Source organism: Echinops telfairi, unplaced genomic scaffold (assembly GCF_000313985.2).
Source record: "Echinops telfairi isolate 266 unplaced genomic scaffold, ASM31398v2 ScPeMD7_3533;HRSCAF=4204_0, whole genome shotgun sequence".
Classification (NCBI taxonomy): Eukaryota; Metazoa; Chordata; class Mammalia; order Afrosoricida; family Tenrecidae; genus Echinops; species Echinops telfairi.
In genome coordinates this window covers 47,718,428-47,732,156 of record NW_022107431.1, presented here as the reverse complement: position 1 = coordinate 47,732,156, position 13,729 = coordinate 47,718,428, and positions in this window count along the sequence as shown.

Genomic DNA, 13,729 nt, shown 5'->3' with positions numbered 1-13,729 from the left:
CATACTGGGTTGGCAAGGATCTTTTGTAGGGCTGGGTTTCTTCTAATGTATTGAAGGAAAGCAATACAAACCCAAGAATACTCTATCCAGCTAAATATCAAACAAGATAGATAAAGAAGTAAGAGTCTTCCCAGACAAGGAAAAACTCAAAAAATACAGAGAGCAATATATGTGTAAGTTCTTTCCTTCAGTTTTCCCTGGAATTTCTATTAATTATGCATTAGGTTGCCTTTATGCTATAGAATTGATTTATATCATCGATATTGGCATTTTAAAAACACCTTTACCTACTAGAAAATAAAGAGTGAAGTATGATGTATCAGGCAGGAATGTGAAGTGCTCTTGAGCCCTGTTCACTCCGTTGCCCAATTTTCCTCTATTTCTTTAATGCTTCCCTCTCCCCCACTGTCATGATCCCAATTCTACCTTAAAATCTGGCTATAACAGAGCATGTACACTGGTACAGACAAGAGTTGAAAACACAGGGAATCCAGGATAGATAAATCCCATAGGGCCAATAATGAGAGTAGTGATACCAGTAGGGTAAGGGAAAGGTGGAGGGGAGAAAAGGTGAACTGATCACAATGATGTACATATAACCTCTGCCTTTGGGGACAGACAACAGAAAAATGGGTTAAGGGAGTCAGTGGACAGTGTAAGACATGAAAAAATATTAATATTTTATAAATTATCAAAGATTCATGAAAGAGGGATGGTGGGGGAGTGAGGGGGAAAATGAGGAGGAGCTGATACCAAGGGCTCAAGTAGAAAGCAAATGTTTTGAGAATGATGATGGCAACAAATGTACATGTTCTTGACACAATTGATGGATGAATTGTGATAAGCATTGTATAAGCCCCCAATAAAATGATTTCTTTTTTAACGCAGAAAGTTGGGCTTAAGCTCTTTGGTCAGGTTCATATGTTCTGTGTATTGACATAAATGCATAATTAGCTGTGGTGGTTATAAAAAAATTAAAATTAAATTAAATTTTTAAAAAAAGAAGTACCTGAGATGGCCAGTTGGCTTCACATGTGTAGTTTGGTATAGGATTCATACAGAAGAGCAATGTCGCTGCCTGCTTCAGTACATATGTACAGACTTGGAAAAGCTATGGGGCAGTTCTACTGTGTGCTATAAGGCCACTATTCATTAGAATCGCCTCAAGGGCAATGGTAGAGGATCTGCATGCTATCATCTATTGAATTATCAAGTAAAATCAAATTGAGAGTGGATAAGAACAGGCTTAAAATGCTGTAAACTTTTATATCATCTAGGCTGTATGGGGAAAACAAAATTTCACAGGATGCATCAATGTGGGAAAAATGTGCAGAAGTGAGTATCCTGGATAATCAAAGGGAATGCATGATGGAAAGATGGGAAAGAAAAGTGGAAGGAAAGAAGGTTGAGATTAGAGAGGAGAATAAGAATTTAAGATTTCTGTGGAGAAATTCAGGTAATAATAACAAGTTCCAGAGGGGCCCTGGAGGCCAGCATAGTTAAGAGGTGGCTTGGGGGAGTGTATATGGTGGTATTAAATGTATTAATCAACTATGGGTTAGGGTGTTAGACATAGATCATATATAATGGCATTGAAGCTATCGGTGTTAATAATAGGTTATGGAATTCTGGATGAGTGCTGGCACATAAGGGAAGGTGTGTTGATGAAAGCGGGTCCTTTTGCTTTCACTGAGAAAATCATACTTCTTATACCCAACCCACACTGATCACACTGCTTTGAGTAGGCAAGGTAAAAGAACAACCATGACATTAGATCCCTGGAATTTGTGTCAGATTTAGAAGGAGTCCTGAGCTCGTACATATTTGATGCTGGCCCTGCAGTCCCTGCAAGCTGAATACAAGTGTCCATTATAAATGTTTTCACATGAAATGGTCAAAGATGAAATGAATGGTTATACCTAAATATAAGTATGAAGATTTTTGGTGGTAGTGTAAAGTCAGTGTAATTTTTGCAATGCAGTATGTGTAAAGAAGTGTACATTCTTACGAATGATCATACCACTTCTGAAACTATCTAACAAGAAACCATCTTAGATATGAAAATGCTTTACACAATGATATGGTCAATGCATGTTCTATTGATACTGTAGCAAATTACCACAAACTTACTATCTTAAAACAATATGAATAATTTTCTTACAATTCTGAAGATTAAAAATGTGAAATAAGCCTTACAATTTGTTTTATGTATGTATGTATTTTGTGCATGCAAACCCCACCACGGCGCACCAAACCTTGAGTAACCACACAGCACTTGACAGTTTAATACTGAGGTGTTGACAGGGTTGTTTCCTTCTGGAGGCTCTAAGGGAGAAAGAATCCATTACTTGCCTCTTGCATCTTACAGGCTGTGCTACTCTTTCACTTGTGGCTAGCATCACTGTGCCTGTTCCTTGTCTCCTCACGTTGTCATCTACTGATCCTTAGCCCCACACCTTCACCTTTAAGGACTCTGTGATCACATTGGGCCGACCCAAATAATCTAGTTTAGTCTCTTCTCTCAAGATCCTTTATCACATCCACAAAACACCTTTTGTGCATTAGGGACTTTTCGAATGTTCCAGGGACTAGTGCTTCATTACATGGAGGGGTGAGGGTGGGGGAATTGTTTAACTTACCATAAATGGAAACTGCTGTTGTTTTTTGTAATAGAAACAATAATCATAACTGTAAGCATCCAACAATCCAACCATAGTCAAATAGTTTTGTCACTGAGCATACATGGTATACCTTTCTGGGAGATTGTTCTGTAGTTAGTCAAGTTTGATTTATAGAGGATGACCTTTTAGTTGGTAAAACCAAGAAGATTTGAGCTTGGTTCCCACCTCGTGGGTAAAGCAATTTGAGAGAATGCTTCCAACACAGACAACAAGATTGGTGAAGAGAGTGCCCTGTCAGTGTTACAGTTGCACTGCCGTCTGTACATAAGCGGTTCTCTGCCTGCCCTCCTACCCGGGTTGCACAGGCCGTGTAAGGCAGACAGGAAAGGGAAGTGTGGATGCAGGAGTGCATGGCCCTGCTTTCCCTGTCAGCGGGAAATGTTGGCTCCTCATGGCTCACAGCTGTTCCCCAGGGTCGTGCTCTTGACTACAGGAAGCTTATCTCCTGTGTCTCCGCTGGAAACTCCTATGCATTATTTGGCCACACTTACTGGCCCTCTGGTCTCTAAAGCAGCGGTTCTCAGCCTTCCTAGTGTCGTGACCCTTTAATACAGTTCCTCATACTGTGGTGACCCCCCCAAACCATAAAATTATTTTCATTGCTACTTCACAACTGTAATTTTGCTATTGTTATGAATTGTGTGACCCCTGTGAAAGGGTCATTCGAACCCCAAACGGGTCACAACCCAGAGATTGAGAACCCCTGCTCCAAAGGAACACCCAGTTCCAGAGCTTCCTCATGCTTATGTTACTGTCATCTCATTTTAATAAATTATTTGTAAGCAAGTTTCCATCTCAAACCCAACCTATAATCCAAAATTGGTTATTTGGAGCCGGGTCAACCACTAGGGTGGTATCATAATTGATAAAATACCTGAAATGTAGTAGTGGGTATTCCCAAGTGGCCTAGAACTTTCACTGCTCATTCGCAGCTTCCTTGGAATTCCCTTAACTAAAGAGAAGTCTTGCTTCAGGTTATGCTATATCCCTGGTGCAGCCCATCTCCAAAGATGAGCTAAAATGAGTCACTTGATTCAATTTAGAATAATTCTGAAGGGCAGCCCAACTCTTAAGCGTCATCGCTCTTTAGTGGACCAACTGTGACCCGTGTTGCTGTAGCATTCTCTTTACCTTCTCCCACTGCCCAGTCCTGCTTCCTTCACTCCCTCGAAGAATTATTCCTGAGATTATGTCTGCAAATCTCAGCGTCTGTTTCTTGGGGGAACCCAACCTAAGACAGTGTACAGAATGATTGACATTAGAGCATGCAGGGACCCAATAGCAGAGTGGCAGTAGATCAGAGTTTGCTATGATGGATCAGAGCTAGTGCCCCTGGTTGCCCACGGATCCCAGGTGGTGCGGGGAGTGGTTGGAAGAGGGTGCAAATGTAATGGAGCAGTCTGGGTTTTCACAATGTGTTTGGGTGAATAAGAACCAGGAATATGAGGCATTTTGCAAGGTGAGGAAAGTCCCACAAAATGAAAATCTGTACCGAATAATACACAACATCGATGTGAAAAATTGGTACGTGTTTATCCAAATGTAGAATCTAACTCCATGTTGCATGTGAATTCAAAGTTTGTTTTCTATGATTGTTGTAGGAATGCCTTTACCATGTAAATTGAAGAAAGCTTTTGTGTGCGTATGCTCAGAATTTGTTTTAACTTCAGAAATGGAGTTTTTCAACTTTTAAAACATAACACTGTGAGAGCCATGCCTCATATCATCTGTGAGTTACATTTATCATTGTTGACTTTATGATGTTCCTTAGAGGAGCAATAATCCAACTACTTTATTGTGAGTTTTCTATAGTGTCATAATGTGAGTATTTCACATAGAAGTAATACATAATAATGTATTTTACCTTTCCATTTTATATGTATATACTATCTGATTTTATAATCATATTTTATTTTTTTAATTATGCATAAACATAGACCATGTTATTTATTAATTTTATCTGAGAGAGATAAATTGTAGCTTAAACAATGAAAACTACAATAAAATGTAACTTTATATTCATCAACTCACTGATCCTTGTGTCAATTCTGACTCATAGTGACTATATCGGACCGCACAGAACAGTCCCTTTGGGTTTCCAAGGCTGAAAATCAAAATGGGAGCAGAAAGCCTCATCTCGCTCCAGTTGAGCATCTGGTGGTTTCAAACTGCAGATTTTGCCGTTATTACCTATAATAGGTAAAATTCAAAAGAGTGAAATACTCATTTTGGTGAGGATGTTATACAACTTGAAATATCTCACACTGATGCTAGAAACACAAATGGTATTATCAGTTTGAAAACTGGCAGTTTCAATAAAGTTAAGCATAGTCCTATTCTGTGATCCAGTAGTTTTATTTTTAGGTAAGCAAAGGACATAAAAATGTGTGAGGAAAAAAATATATTGTTTAAGAATATTCTTAGCTTTATTCAAAATTGCACTAGACTGGAAAATAATGTGCATGAACAGATAAAAGAACAAATAAATTGTTTTACGTTTATGCAATGGAATATTACTCAGCAACAAAAAAGAAACAAACCATTGGCAAACATAAAAACCTAGATAAATCTTAACAATATTATGTTTAGCAAAAGCTAATTGGTTCCATTTGTACCATGTTTTAGAACAGGCGAACTGACTTATGTTGATTAAAAAAAACAAATCCTGCTGCCTCTGTAGTTTGAGAGGGCCATGAGAACTTTCTAGTTGCTGGAACTGTGTGTATTGACAGAAGTCATCAAGCATACACTCAAATGTCATGAGAATTGCAGGATGTAATTATACTACAGTTAAAACAGGGATTGTGAAAAGGAAGGAAAAAAACAAAAGAAAGGGGTGGCAATGTGAGAGGGCTGCACCGGTTTTCCTGGGGTATCAAGGGTTCCCATGAGCGCTGGTAAAGGATGAAGAGACGCTGAAAGACTCTGTTGACCTGTGGGCGAAATAAGGAGTCTGCTGAGCAAGAGGAACTTGAGAGCTTGGTTGGGGCAAAGTCCTGGGTCCACGACAGGGGTGCCAGCTTCATGTCACCCCTCCGCAGAGACCTGTACTGGTTGCCAGATGGAATGAAAGATTTCTTACTACAGGCCAGCAAAGACCAGCAGAACAAAACATACACAGATCTTTCCTCCTCAACCTGTGGGCACGAGAGTGCCTCTGTATCTTCCACTTCCGGTATAGAAGAAGGGGAGGGAAGATCCACGAGGAGGGAGAGAAACAGCCCTGACAGGGACTGTAAATGGAATGAATGGGTATTTATTTGAAGTCACGACCACTGGAGGAGATATGTGACCTCTAATCTATAGGTTTAAGGGCTTTACAAAAATAATATAGATGAAGATTTGAGAATATGAGATGGGGTGTAGAAAATAAACACTATTTTGTATTTGGAAATTTGACTAAATCTTAATTATTTGACCTGACTCTGCAGGGTTGTAGGAGGATAAATGAGATAAAATATTCAAAGTTCTTAGCTGGAATTTGATCCACGTTTGCAAGCAGCTGCATGGAGACAAATCCCTAAGCGAATGAACAAGTATTGAAGACAGACCTACTAAAGATACTTGTGAATATGTAAATGATCTCTCGGGCAGGTACACTTCCAAAATAGTCAATATTAGGTATAAATAAAGAGACAGCAGTGCTGTTTTTGAGGAACTGAGAAAGGTTTCTTTTCTTCCAATTGTTTCATAATTTTATATTGAAAAATAAGCACATGCATGAGAGGTTTCAACGGAGATGGTTGTGACTGGGGGAAATGAGGTTTATGTAAATGTCATTCTGAATTGCCATATGATATAAATTGATGATTGCCATTTCATAAGAAGTCTTTTGTTCTAAATTGTTATTTGTTGGGTTAACAAGGTGCATTTTTCATGATGCTTGTAGTGGTGGGTGGTGGATGGTAAATGGTCTTCACCTGAAAAACTTCTTTTCATTATGTTCAGAACACTATCGCCATCTACCAACCAAATTCATTAAATGCAGTGTGCCCCTGAGTGCCATCTAGTGGTAAAATTTAAAAGACAGTCATTTTACCAGCCAGTGCCTTTTTGCAAAGAGCGCTGGTGGTGCAGCGGTTAAGCCCTGGGCTGCTGCGAAGATGGTAGTTCAACCTACCGTCCACCCTGACGTCTGCATCTGTGAGGATTGCAGACTTTGAAACTGTGGAGCGTTCTAGTCTGCCCTCCAGGGTAGCTGTGAGTTGGAATTCCGCAGAGGGTAGCGTTTTGGGTGTAATCTAACGTGTTGGGCTACTAACTAGAAGGTCTGCAGTTCAAACTCACTAGCTGCTCAGCAGGAGACAGATGAAGTTGTCTGCTCTCATAAAGGTGTGCAGCCTTGGAAACCCACAGAGGCAGTTCCTCTCTGCTCTATAGGGAGAGCCCTCATGAGTTGGCATTAACTTTATAGAAGTGGGGGCTTTGACTTGCTTTGTTTGTTTGTGTTTAAGATCTTTCCATATACCTTCTTATTATTTTATATTAAAAGATTGTTTTATTTGGGGCTCTTATAACAATCTGTACATCAATTGTATCAAGCATAGTTATACGTATGTTGTCATCATCATTTTCTAAATATTTACTTTCTAATGAACCCGTGGTATCAGATCCTCTTATTTCCCTTCCTGCCCCATCCCAACCTCTTGATATATTATAAATTATTATTATTTTCATATCTTATACTGACCACTGTCTCCCTTCCCCCATGGTTTCTGTTGCTTGTCCCCCTGGGGGCGTGGGGGCAGTTATGTGTGATCATTGCAATCAGTACCCTCTTCTTTCCGCATTCCCCCTACACTCCTGGTATTGCTACTCCCATTCCCGCTCCTGGATTCAATGTGTCCTACGCCCTTATCTCTTATCTGTACTTGTGCTCATGCTTCGGTCTGGTGGCAGTGGAAAGCAGTACTAGAGTCATGATAGTGGGGGGGGTGAGGAAACCTCAAGGAACCCAAGGAATATTGTGTATTTCATCAGTTCTTTACTGTGCCCTGCTTGACTCATCCCTTCCTTGTGACCCTTCCATGAGGGGATGTCCCATTGTCTACAGGTGGGTTTTGGGTCTCTGCTCCAACCCCCTCATTCTCAACAATATGTTTTTGTTTGTTTGTTTTGGGTCTTTGATGCCTGTTACCAGATCCCGCTGACCCCTCATGATCACACAGGCTTGTATGCTTTTTCCATGTGGGTTTGATGCTTCGCTGCTAGATGGCCGCTTGTTTAACTTCAAGCCTTTAAGACCCTGGACACTATATCTTTTGATGACATCATCAGCTTTCTTCACCACATTTGCTTATGTACCCTTTTTGTCTTCAGTGATTGTGCCAATAGGGTGAGCATCACAGAATGACAGGTTGTGAGAACAAAGTGGTCTTGTGTTGAGGGAGGCCATGAGCAGAAGCCTGAAGTCTGTCCACTACCTCGGTGTATTGTCATATAAATAAATATACATTGGAAAATACCTCTATTTTTGTGAATTAATGAATCTACATATGTACATACCTATATTTATACTTCAATCCCAGCTTTTCTTCCTAGATGTTTCCTGTTTTCTTTCACCTCCCTCCTGCCCCACCATCATGTTTTCCCTTCTTCTGCCTCATGAAACACAGCAATGACACCAACTACAGGAAGATCACAGGGCACTGGGCAGGAAGTCTTGTGAATCCAGCAGTGGTGTAAGCATATCAACACTGACAGTCCAGCTCAGGGCACTATCTGAGTTCCATGTGTCTTGTTAGTAGAGGGTCTCCCAGGGAGTGAGCCTAGAGAGAGTGTGTCTCCTGCTTCCAAGGAGGAAATGCCAGAGTTCCCAGAATACTCAGGAGAAGGTCATGCCCATACAGAGGCCTCATTGGCTGTGATGTGATTGACAGACTAGACTCTACCCCTTCACTCTTAATCCTGTGAAGTCCCAAATTGACACCAGATTATGTAACTAACACACTAACTTTCAAAAGACATAGTGTCTGGGGTCTTAAAGGCTTGGAAGTAAACAAGCGACAATCTAGCAGAGAGGCAACAAGCCTACATAGAAGCAGCACACCAGTCTGTGTGATCATGAGATGTCAACGGGATCAGGTAACAAGCACCAGAAGACACAAAACAAACAAACTATCTAACTAACTAAACAAACATATTGTTGTGATTGAGGAGAATTAGAACCGAGATCCCAAACCCATCTGTAGACAATAGGACATCCTCTCACAGAAGGGTCAAAAGAAAGGGATGAGTCAACTAGGGAGCAATATACCACCAATGAAATAAAAAATATTCCTCTGATTCTTTGAGGCTTCCTCTACCCCCACTATCATGACCCAGTCCTGCCTTTCAGTTCTGGCTAAATCAGAGCATGTACACTGGTATATATAAGAACTCACGACACACAGAATCCAGGTCAGATAAACCCCTCAGGATCAGAAATGGAAGTAGCGATACCAGAAGTTGGGGGCAGAGGGGAGGAAGGGGGAACTGATTGCAATGATCAATGCATAATTCCACACACACACACCAGCCCTCAGGAGGATGCATAACAGAAACATGGGTGAAGGGAGACAGCCGTCATTGTAATATATGAAAATAATAAGTTATAAATTATCAAGGGGTCACGAGTTTGGGGAAAGGGAGGGGAGAAAGAGGAGCTGAGACCAAGGGCTCAAATAGAAAGTAAATGTTTAGAAAATTATGTTGACAACATATATACAAATATGCTTGATACAATTGATGTGTGGAATGTTGTGTTAGTCTGGGTAGACTAGAGTAACAAATTTGTGCACACATATGTTATAAGAAAGAGATTTATATACAAGAGCAGTTGGAATATTAAGAAAACATCTCAGCTCAGCTAAGATCAAGCTCATGAGTCTAATGTTAGCCCATATGGCTGATACCAATCTATGAAGTCCTCTTCAGACTCACAAAACACATGCAGTGACGCAGAATACAGGAAGATCACAGGCCAGTCAGTAGCAGTAGAAGCATCTCAGCACTGGCAGGGGACTCCATGTGGCTCCTCCAGTTCCCAGGGCTGCATTAGGGTAGATGCATGTAGCTTCTCCTCAGATATGTCTCACAGGACATGAGCAGAGACAGACAGTAATGTCTCCCACCTCCAAGGAGGAAATACTGGAGTTAACAGAATTCTCAGGAGAAGGCCATGCCCACAGAGAGACCTCATTGGCTATGTTCTGATTGACAGACTAGACCCCACCCCTTCACTCTTAATCCTATCAAGCCCCAAATTGACACCAGATTATGTAACTACCTCAAATGTTATGAGTTTTTAAAAAACCCAATAAAATGATTTTTAAAAATCCGAAACTAAGAACAACAAATGCTGTGGAAGGTGTCAAGTCACTGGAACTCATAAATTGCTGGCGGGCTTGTAAATACATACAAGCAATGTGGAAAGAGTGATATGGTGGTTCCTAAAACAGATGGCAATATAAATACCATATAATCCAGCAAAACCACTACTGGTCAGATTCCCCAAAGAAATAAGAAAGAGACCACGAGCAGACATATGCTCCCCCATTTTCATTGCAGCATAGTTCACAATAGCAAGAAGTTGAAAATGGCCTAAATTCCCATCAGTAAAATATTGGATTAAAAAACTCTGGTATAGCCAGTGTGTGGCACCCCATCAGACTTGACTGGAAAACCCTCCTAAAGGGGAACAAACAGTCCTTGAACTAACTGCAGGTTTTTCTTTTTTGTCGTTGGTGGTTTTTTATGTGTGTCATTGACATTTTGTTGTTGTTGTTGTTGTTGTTATTTTGTTTTCTTTTGTTGATTTGTTTTGCTCTGTCTTGTTTTTGTGCAAGTTATTATCTCCACAGGTCTGTCTAAATACGATAGGCTGGATGAACTATCTGGAGGAAAAAACAACCGAACCGATGGTTCTTGGTGATATGGGAGAGGGGTACGTAGTGGGGGGGAGGAGAAGGAAGTGGTGTTAACAAACCCAGGGACAAGGGAACAGCAAGTGATCCAAATCGGTGGTGAGGAGGGTGTGGGAGGCCTGGTCGGATGTGATCAGGGTAAGGTAACCGAGAGGAATTAGTGAAACCCAACTGAAGTCTGAGCATGATAGTGGGACAAGAGGAAAATAAAAGGAAATAGACGAAAGAGCTAGGAGGTAAAGGGCATTTATAGAAGTCTAAATACCATTGTGTACATATTTAAATATATTTATATATGAGGGCTGGGAAATAGATCTGTATATATATAGATTAAGTATTAAGTATTAAGGTAGCAGATGGACTTTGGGCCTCCACTCAAGTACTCCCTCAATGCAAGAACACTTTGTTCTATTAACCTGGCATTCCATGATGCTCACATTCCCGAGACAATTGCTGAAGACAAATGGGTGCATAAGCAAATGTGGTGAAGAAAGCTGATGGAACCTGGCTATCAAAAGATATAGCATCTGGGATCTTTAAGGCTTGAAGATAAACAAGCAGCCATATAGCTCAGAAGCAACAAAGCCCAAATGGAAGAAGTACACCAGCCTGTGTGATCATGATGTGATCAGGCATCAGGCAGTAAAGAACAAAAAATCAAATAATTCTGAATGCGGGGAGTGCAGAGTGGGGATCCAACATCCATCTGTAGGCAACTGGACATCCCCTTACAGAAGAGTTGTGGGGCAGAGACGACAGTCAGGGTGCTATGTAGCAACGATAAACCATACAACTTTCCTTTAGTTCCTAAATGCTTCTCCACCCCTACCCCCACACCCCCACTCTCATGATCCCAAATCTACCTTACAAATGTGGCTAGACCAGAGGATATACACTGGTACAGATAGGAACTGGGAGCACAGGGAATCCAGAACAGATGGTCCCTTTGGGACCAGTGCAGAGAGTGGCAATAATGGGAGGGTGGAGGTAAGGTGGGGTGAAAAGGGGGAACTGGTTGCAAGGATCTACATATAACCACCTCCCTGGGGAATGGACAACCGAAAAGTGGGTGAAGGGAGACGTTGGACAGTGTAAGATATGACAAAATAATAATTTATAAATTATCAAGGTCTCATGAGGGAGGGGGAGCGGGGAAGGAGACAAAAACATGAGAAGCTGATGCCAAGGGCTTAAGTGGAGAGCAAATGTTTTGAGAGTGTTGAGGGCAGTGCATGTACAAATGTGCTTTACACAATTGATGTATGTATGGATTGTGATAAGTGTTGTATGAGCCCACAATAAAATGATTTAAAAAAACAACTCTGGTATAAACAAATAATGGAATATTACTCATGCCTGAAAAACAACAATGAAACGCCCCATGACATGGAGGGATCTAGAAACCATTATGTAGAGTGAAGTTAGTCAATAAGAAAAGGACAAATTTGCCTGAGTCCACTGCTGTAGGAAGAAGCAACAGGATGGACGAAGCTCGGCTTGCAGAGCATTCAGTCTACTGACCAGGGTTGCCTGACAGCCTGGTAGAGAGCCTGGCTGGTGCCAATGAACCATCCTCCAACCTCTCTAGGTTTGTATCTTGAGATCACTTTAGCAAAGAACTTCCCAGGTCAGCTGGGATCAAATTGTAAAGGGAGGGGCAGCGGTTGTTGACTACTGAGGGGTTATTCCAGACAAGGAGACATCCCTATCAGAGGGAAAGGGATACAGTTGGGAAAGTCAGGTCAGGAGAGGGGAAGGGAACAGATATGTCTGCAGGAGCACAACTACATGACTCTTGGTAGGAAAAGTGGGAGGACCGACATCCAGGTGGGGGGAATATCACAAAATATTTTTAAAGACCCTAAGTGGGGAGTATCCCTAGGAATATGCACTGAATAAGCCACATTGGCCCAAGTTTCTGGGCACATTCAGCCTGCGGGCCCAGATCAAGTGCCATAGAACCCTGGGGCATTGAATTCTGGGCCTTCAAAGCACACAACATGCTGCAAAGGCTGCACCAGGGAGATCAGTGTGGTAACTCCACCACATGCACTGGACCCCACCACAAACACACGTGTCACCTGAGGACTTAAAGACAGAAAATTCCTGGTGTTTGAAAAAGCAGAAGACAGTGATAAAGATAGAAGGGGCAGTGTAAGATATGTATGAATAACAATACATACTATATTAAGGGTTCCCAAGGGTGGCAGGCCCAGGGGAGAGAGGGAATAAAGAGGGGGTGATATCAAGGGGCTCAAGAAGAAAGATAACGTTTTGAAATTGTTCATGGAAATATTTTTACATATCCACTTAATATATTGGATAAATGGACTGTTATATGTAAGGACCCCCCCATAAAATGCTTTATTAATAAAAATGTATTGAACTGTCAGTTGGTGGATGATCATTGACTTACTACATCTATAATCTATATAGTGTATTAAGATATATATTATTCTGGCAAACCTGTGACTGACATTCTTTATTGTAAATTTTCCCTGACAACCAACTCCCATTGTTGTATAAATAGAATCCAGCCACAAAAGTTTTTATTCTGTACAAGTCAATAATTCAGGTATTGCGATATAAAGTTAGCTTATATTGGCTCAATTTCCCTCTCTCAACAGTGCTTTAAAAAGTTAGTACAAGAGGCTAATCAATGGCAATATTAACAATTGGCCTTTATGCCCCAAAGAGATGATTGACAAGACTCTCTGTCATAAATTATCAAGGAGGTCTCTAAAGGATACAAAGGCAGATTTTTAAAAAACAAACATAGAACCAGGAATGGGTTTGGGGCTTGCACTGAATCCTAAATCCAATTTGAAAACAATTAGTTCTTAAGTTAGCACCCTGCTTCATACTCTCCCACTGGAAAGGAACAAATGGGTGCTATAACAAAGTGTGGTAAAGAAATTAGATGGTGCCCAGCTATCAGATAAAACAGTGTCTGGGGTCTTAAAGGCTTGTTTCGAAACAAGCAGCCATCTAAGTCAGTTGTCAACTGACTCCAGAGGGAAGAAGCATGCCAACATCAGGGAACGAAGAACTGTAAATTCTATAATCCGAAACCAATGAAGGGAATAGTATCAGAGCCTAAACTATGAGATACTGGTTTGCAGAAGGCTGTGGATGACAGTGGGA